Source organism: Vombatus ursinus, unplaced genomic scaffold (assembly GCF_900497805.2).
Source record: "Vombatus ursinus unplaced genomic scaffold, bare-nosed wombat genome assembly UNPS02003292.1, whole genome shotgun sequence".
Taxonomy (NCBI): domain Eukaryota; kingdom Metazoa; phylum Chordata; class Mammalia; order Diprotodontia; family Vombatidae; genus Vombatus; species Vombatus ursinus.
In genome coordinates, this window is record NW_020943070.1 from 11,809,773 (window position 1) to 11,818,133 (window position 8,361).

Consider the following 8,361-nt stretch of genomic DNA (forward strand, 5'->3'; position numbering starts at 1 on the left):
GCTGATTTTTATCTCTGCTATAACCAATCAACATTCTGACTGTGCCCAGATGACTGGTTTAGAATGCAGGCTCCCTGAGGGGAGCCTGACTGCCCAATGAAATGATAGCTCTCTAATTTTGTTGTTGTGGCTTAGTCGTTTCAATCGTGTCCAACTCATCATGACCCCTTTTTTGGGATTTTCTTGGCAAAGATACTTGAATGATTTGCCATTTTCTTCTCCAGCTCATTTTACAGATGAGCGAACTGCGGCAAATAGAGTGAAGTGACTTGCCCAGGGTCACATAGCTAGTAAGTGTCTGAGGGCTAGATTTGAACTCAGGTCTTCCTGACTATAGGGCTGGCGCTTTGTCCACTGCACCACCTAGCTGCCCATTTGACCTAAACCTTGAAGGAAAACAAGGATTCCAATAAGTGGAAATGAAGAGGAAGTGCATTACAGGCAAGAAATGGGTTTCTTCTCAGTAATGCAAGGATCTAAGAAAACTCCAAAAGACTCATGACAGAAAATGCTATCCACATCCAGAAAAAGAACTATGGAGTCTGAATGCAGATCAAAGCAGACTATCTCTCCTCTCTTCTCCTCTCCTCTCCTCTCCCCTCCCCTCCCCTCCCCTCCCCTTTTTCTCGTTGGTTTCTTCTTTCTTGTGGTTGCTCCCATTGGTTCTAAGTCTTTACCACGTGACTAATGTGAAAATATGTTTAATGTGAATGTACATGCAGAACCTATATCAGAATGCATGCTGTCTTGTGGTGGGGAAGGGAGGGAGGGGGAGATAATTTGGAACTCAAAATCTTATAGAAGTGCATGTTGAAAACTAAAAATTAATTAATATTTTAAAAAAAGAAATGTGGTGTTGAATTTGGGAAACAGCTAGTCATCCTGTTTCATTAAAATAAGAATTCCTCCAGTGCTGTAAAAGGTATTTTAGAGTCAAATTGAGGAAAGCCTTCAATACCAAGCTAAGGAATTTATATTTCATCCTGTAGGTCAGGAAGAATTTTTTGACAAAGGGGTGATATGCTCATGCCTAATGCTTAATGAGTAGGGGGATCACACAATCAGACCTGTGCTTTGGGAAAATCACTTTGGTGGCTGTGTGGAAGATGAACTAGATTGGGAAGAGGGTTGAGATAGAGTGTCCAAATAGAAGGCTCTGGAAATAGTGAGAATAAGAGCAGAAAGAGGAGGAAGAGAAAATGAGTCCACAGAAAAATTCGTTTTGGTAGCCGTGTGGAGAGTGGGTTAGAGAGGAGATATTCTAGGTCTCTGATTTGAAGGCACATCACTTTCTCCTTCTGAAACTGGCTTCTGATCTCACCTGGTTGGAGCAGAGAGGATTGATTACATACAATCTCTTAGATCATATAGTCCAGCTATATGAGAGGTTTCTAACCATAGCATACCAATGGCCTCTTCTTGAAATGCATGAGACTTCCCCCAGGAGAACCACTAATAATGTTTAGTGGGTACTTTTGGTACATATGTGGAAACTGAGAATGTGATATGATTCCCTGGACCCTTTCCTACCTGTTCTCTATAACTGAGGGAGAAGAGAAGAATGTGAGATTTCATTGGCATATGGACCTGCCCAGTGAGGTAACTCCCTTTACCAGTGCAGGTCAGCATCTCTTCCAGAATTCCCTAGAGCATTGGCATCAAACTAAAACAGACCCAGGGGCTGCTACATGAGAATCCCTGCAGGCCATATATTGACTTAGAAAACCACATGGGTTTATGTATTTCTTCTTTAAAAATTAATACATCAACATTTCAAAATCAGATAGGAACTACATTTGGATCTCGTTTGGGCTGCACTCGGTGGTGTTATGAGCCACTGAGGGGTAAAATGATTTACCCAGAATCCTCCAGCCAGAGTCAATCAGAGGTGAGACTCAAACCAAGGTTTTCCTCACTTTGAGGACCTCTCTCTATAGATAGGTATAGATATATAGATATACACACATATACATATATCCACACACACACACATACACACACGTATGTGTATCATTATATCTCCCTGCTCCCTGATCCTACCATCTCCTTAACAAAAGATTAATCATCTCTTTCCTCCACTAGCTCTAAGGTTTAAACACACTCTGAAGCCCATTTTGGTAAATTTATACTAAGGTGTACATGCCTGATATCTGAGATCCTTTTCAGAGACCAGGGTTTGAAAGGTAGGTCCCCCGGGTCCCTGGAGGCATGACAGGAGACAGTGAATAATGTATCAGGCCATCTGAGCCCTACAACAGCCACGCAAAGGAAGTACTACCCAGGATTATTATCACCCCCATTTTAATAGATGAAGAAATGGAGCCGAAAGAGTGTAAATGACTCACCGAAAAGCACACGGCCAGCAAGTATGGAAGGTGGCACCGGAACCAGATTTCACTTGTCTCTAAGCCTAGCACTTTCCCCCCTGCATGTTACATCTCCTCTCAGGAAAAGGATGCTGGCAGTGGAGAACTGTCAGAAAGGAGAGACTGAGTTAAGACAAGACCAAGGGCCCATGGCCCAATTTTCCCCAGTTTATATCCTAGCTGACAAACTGCTTTATAAATGGAGGCATTGTGGCATAATGATACTTCAGGATCAGATGACCTAATGTTGGGACCAAGACTAGACTAGGGTCACTAGTGACCCTAGGCAAATCATTTAACTTCTTAAAGTCCTAGTTTTTTCAACTGTAGAATCTTCAACTGTAGGATAATACCTGAAGTCCTCCTTCGGCCACTTACCCCTTATAAAACCTTGGGAAAAGTCACATAAGGCAGCTGAGTGGCACAGTGCGTTAGAATGTTGGCCCTATAAGCAGGGGACCCGAGTTCAAATCTGGCTGCAGACACTTACTAGTTGTATGACCCTAGGTGGGTCACTTCACCCTTTTGGCCTCAGTTTCCTCATCTATAAAATGAGCTGGAGAAGGAAATGGCAAACTACTCAAGTATCTTGGCCATGAAAACCTCAAATAGGGCCGTGAAGAGACACACAAACTAATTGACTAAACAATGACAACAAAGGTCACATAACCTCCAGACCTCAGTTTCCTCATCTGTGAGTTGAGGGATAAAGGGTCACTAAGGTTCCTTCCTGCTCTAAATCTGTCATCCTAAAATCTTGAGTGCTACTTTTGTTGTTGTTGCTATGGAGTGGTTTCCGACTCTTTGTGACCCCATGTGGGGTGGTTACCTTGTAGGAAAAATCCTTCGTAAGCCTTAAAGTAGTAGAGAAACATGAGTTGTTGGTATGGTAGAGAGGAGAAGGGAAAGGTAGGGAGAAGATTGATTATTACCACACCTACCAGGTGGCCCAATGCCTCCAGAGGATCTCCACTGCAGCTTCACATGTTTTATCATGGCTCCAAATGCAGCTGTGGAACAACCCTATGACCCTGGTTTACTAAAATCCTATAATTTGTTCAGTCCACTCCACTGCATGGGGATTAAATGTACATTCTTAGCTCCACCTAGTGGTAGTAGGTGAGCACGGTGTTCAATGCATGTCCATCTTTTTCAAATACTAAGATAGCTAAAGTCTCTCTACCCTATTTCAAATTGATGTATCAATTTTTAACCAATCTGTGCATACAAGTTATATCTTTCTAGTACATTGAAGCCAGGAACTGTGTCTTATTTCAGCTTTGTATTTAGTATTCATCCATTAATTCAACTGGTATGTATTAAGCACCTGCTGTATGCTTACCATTGGGGTAGGTGCCAGAGATCCAAATACAAAAAATGAGACAGACCCTGCCTTCAAGGAGCTTAAATTCTATTGGGGGTGGGGAGAAACATGGCAGGTACATGTATGAGTAAAAATAAAATACATATACAAAGAAAAAATACAATTCAGGGATGGGGACCAGGAAAGGCCTCATATAGGAAGGTGCATTTTAAAGAGTTTTGAAGGAACCTAGAGATCCTAAGAGGTGGGGCTGAGGAAGGAGGACATCCCAGGCAGGGCAGACAGACGGGAGGCAGAATATCACTTACAAAGCAAGTTTCAATATGGTGGAAACATAGGGTTGTCTCCCTTGAGTACCAGCTAAAATTCCATCTCTCTTCAGGAAGCTTTCCCTAAATCTCTTAATTCCAGTGTCTTCCCTCTTAGTTGATTAATTCCTGTTTATTCTGTCTATAGTATATTTACACATGGACAATATGTGACACACAGTAGGCATTTAATAAAGGCTCATTGACTGAGTGACTGAGTAAAGGAGGTAATATGTAGTAGGCCTGGAAAAGTAACCTAGAGTCAGATTGCAAAGGGATGTAAATGATAAATGAAGTTTATGCTAGAGGCAATGTGGAGTCACTGGAGCCTCACAAACAGGGGGATGATAGTTTTATCTGAGCTTTAGGAATATCACTTGGGCCGCTAAGTGGAAGATAGATTAGAGAGAAAAGAGACCTGATGATACAGAGCAAGTAGTTAGAATGCTATTGCAAAGGTCCAAGATGGAAGTGGTGAAGGCCTAAAGTACCATGGTGACTATGGGAGTAGAGAGAAGGAAATGTAAGAGTCTAGGTGTAAACTCTTCTCACGTAGTTATACTGAGATAGATAGATAGATGGATGGATGGGTGGATGGATGGATGGATGGATGGATGGATGGATGGATGGATGGATGGATAGATGGATGGATGGATGGATGGATACAGTTTATAATCTACTAGGGGAAATAATGGACTACTGGAGCTGAGTATTGGATTTGGAGTCAGAGGTGGGGAAGGAACGCTTTTATTAAGCATTTATTAAGAACCTATTATATGACTTACTGCGCTAAGTGCTTTGCAAATCTGATCTCATTTGATCCTCACAACCCTGGGAGGTAGGTGCTATTATGATCTCCATTTTACAGTTGAGCAAACTGAGGCTTACAGAGATTAAAGTGACTTGCCCAGAATCACAGAGCTGGAAAGTCTGAACCCATATTTGAACTCAGATCTTCCTGACTTTAGGCACCTAGCAGAGTTCAAACTGGGCTCTGCTAGTTGTTAGCTTGTGACACTGGGCATGTCACTTTATGTCTATGGGCTTCAGTTTCCTCCTTTGTAAAAAGAAGGAGTTGGACAAGATGCTTTCTGGGGAGCCTTCCAACTCTAAGTTCTAAGGTTCTTTCTAGAGCTAACATTCAATGGGGTACTGTTGATAATTACAAGGTAAGATGTACACCTTGTCTCTACTCTTGGGCTGTCCTTGACGCATGGAGACAATGCTTCTCCACCCACCATCAATACAAGGCTTCAGTTTTGAGTCCTTCTTCTAGTATCAAGGAAGAGTCATCTGTATGCATGTAAACAGCAAGGGATGGTATGATAATACAGATTGCAGACTTTTTCAGAGGCTGGAAATATTTATTATAATGAAGGAGGAGGCCCAACAGTCTCAGATTAATAAGATGGAGAAGCTGGGAGCTTCTGAGGGCAGCTGAACAGTCCTCTGTGAGACCATGGGAAATAGAAAATGAGAAATAAGGAAAATGGAATGTGATGTCCGATTTTTTTTTTTACTTGACCTGTGATTTCGTGAGTATAGGGAATTTCTAGCGAAGAACTCCCCAGGCAAATACAGATTATCGCCTGACTTACACCTGACTACAGCTTGTAGTTTTAGAAGCTGCCTAGACCAGAGTATTCAGAGATAAAGTGAGTTACTTAGGGTCAGCCAGTAATGAGTCAGAGGCAGGATTTGAACCCAGATCTTCCATTCTGTTTGTCAGCTTTCTATCCAATATGGCATCCTGCCTCATTACTAACCCATTGTCCCATTACTAACTCAGAAATATCAGCTATCACATGGCCGGGGGAGGGGATGTGTGGTGGTGTTTGAGTGGTCCCTTATCCTTTAAGGCAGGGCAAATATGAGACAAAATCAAGATATTTTTCCTAGTCTCCCTCTTCCCTTTCTAGTGCCTTTTACTTGCTACTGGCCTCTGCCCACTTTTCCCTTTCACCCCATCCCTTCAAGAAACCAGTGCCCCAAGGCTGTCCACAGCTACACAGCGGCTTCATTGAATGCAGCCCAGCCACATGATTTATCCTCTGACATGACTCCATGCTACAGAACTTTCTCCCCTTGCCATAAAAAGGCATCTTATTCTACGATCCCATTCTCAGATAATGTGGTCAAATAATTTCCAAAGAATCCTAAAATATTAGGACTGAATGAAATCAACCAACCGACATGAATTTCTTAAACACCTACTACATGCCAGGGGTTCAAAGAAAAATTGAGATAGTTCCTGCCTGCAAAGAGCTTACGTTCTATTAAATTGGTAGAAGTAAAATGGATATTTGCTCAGGTTTTCCCTTGTTTCTCAGGAGAATAAACCCCAAAATCTGAAATGGTTTTAGAAAGAAATTTATTAGATCATTGAATAAAGAAGAGAAAACCAGAAAAGAGGAGAAAGCTGGGAAGCTCCCTGTCTCCTGGTTTTGGAATGTTTACATTATATAAGATTTTGACAAAGGTTTCTGTACACGAGTCACACATAAATCACATGAAGGGTACCCAAAACACAAAACCATAAGACCTGAGTGTGGAAACCCAAAATGAAAATGTTTTGGGGGGATTCAGGACCTGGGAGAACCCAAAATTCTTTGTACCTATCTCCATTATCCCTAGAGAGTTACCGGAGTTAGGACAACATTCTGGGTACAGTCTCTAGTTAGGTTTAAACAGCATAATGATAAGTTTTCCAAACGATATTATAAATGATAAATAATAATTTATAATCCCCTCTTTTTGAACTTGAGCCCAACATTCTCATACTAGCAAAAGTATAATTATAGAAGCAGAAAAGCTGGGTTATGATATCAAAGGGAATTTATTAAAATAAGCTGAATCAATGGATATGTCCTCATTATCCATCTTGTCTAAAGCTTGATATAGCTCATTTAAGGAGGGGAAGGGGCCAGGTTGGTGACATATTCCCAATGTCTCATAGTCAGAGGGATCAATTTGAATAGGTCTCAGGGGTTGTAAGCCAGGGGGCTTAAACTTACATCAGGAAACAAGAGCAGTGTGGCCATGAGCACCACAAAAATCGTAATCTCATGTTTCCTTTCATGTCATAAAAGTTGAACAAACTTAGCTCAGTAGAGTCATAATCTCATTTATCTGTTCAGACAAACCTCATTAAACAGAGACTCTAAAGGTAAACTAAGTCAGGTTATGGATTAAACTACGTTTAGAGGGGTCACAATGGATTGATTGAGAGGGGAGATTTATATATCATCAAGGTAACCAAGAAAACTAGGGTGAGGGAAACCCTCCCCTATACAGTTAGCTAGGGTAGCCGTTGTTTAGTGAGTTACAGTTGCGTCTGACTCTTTGTGACCCCACTGGGGTTTTCTTGGCAAAGATATTGGAATGGTTTGCCATTTCCTTCTCCAGCTCATTTTACAGACGAGGAAACTGAGGCAAAAAGAGTTAAGTGTCTTGTCCAGGGTCACAAAAAAATAACCAGATCACTTTAAGAAGCTCAAACTTCACTTTGTCTTCTGAGGAATGTCAAACAGTTAACATTATTCTTCCCTAAGTCAAGTTTTGGTCAGGTGAGGTTAATATAAACAGAAGACTTTCAGTTAGCCAAAAATTTACAGGAGGAACAATCCTGATCCCTAAACAATAAATAAAAGGAATTAGGACATACTTTCTGTCAGACAAATAGGAACACCACGAAGCAAAAATACCAAGTGATACAATAACGCCCATCTATAAGATAAAGTCTCATTGTTCCTGGTAACTTGCTCCCAACATCCACTTAATCAGTACTTTTCACCTTGAGTCTCAGGCATCACACGTAGTTGTCTAATCCCTGGAAATATCTTCCCTTGCCTCGTTCTCAGGGAAGTTCTTGAGGGCGCCCCCCTTAGTTGATTCCCTTTTCTGATTCCAACTCTTACAGAGATTCCCTGTTTAATGTTGCAAAACTCTGCCAGTAACAAAGACAATTTGGCACAAATTCCTAAGTTTCGTTTTCCGGTAACCAGTTCATACGGTGAAAACCAGTTCAAACCTTTGCTCACCTTCTCACATTTCTAAAGGGCTCAAACATGCTCTTTTCACAACTCTGCAGGGTAATTTTGTTTAATTGTAGAGGTTTGGGGGGGAGGGGAGATCTGAGTTTGCAATTTTATTAGTAAATCCAGTGAAACTAGTATCAACCCCATTTGATAGTGGAGGAATGTTCATCTCTAAGACGTTAAGTAGTTGGCCAGGGTCACGGAGCTAAGCGTTGGTACTTGGATTTGAGCCTGGCTGTCCCCTAAGACTAGCAATGAACACAGTAGCTCGTACACAGTAAGAGCTAAATAAATGCTTGTTGAGTGGACCGACTCCAGCTCCCGCA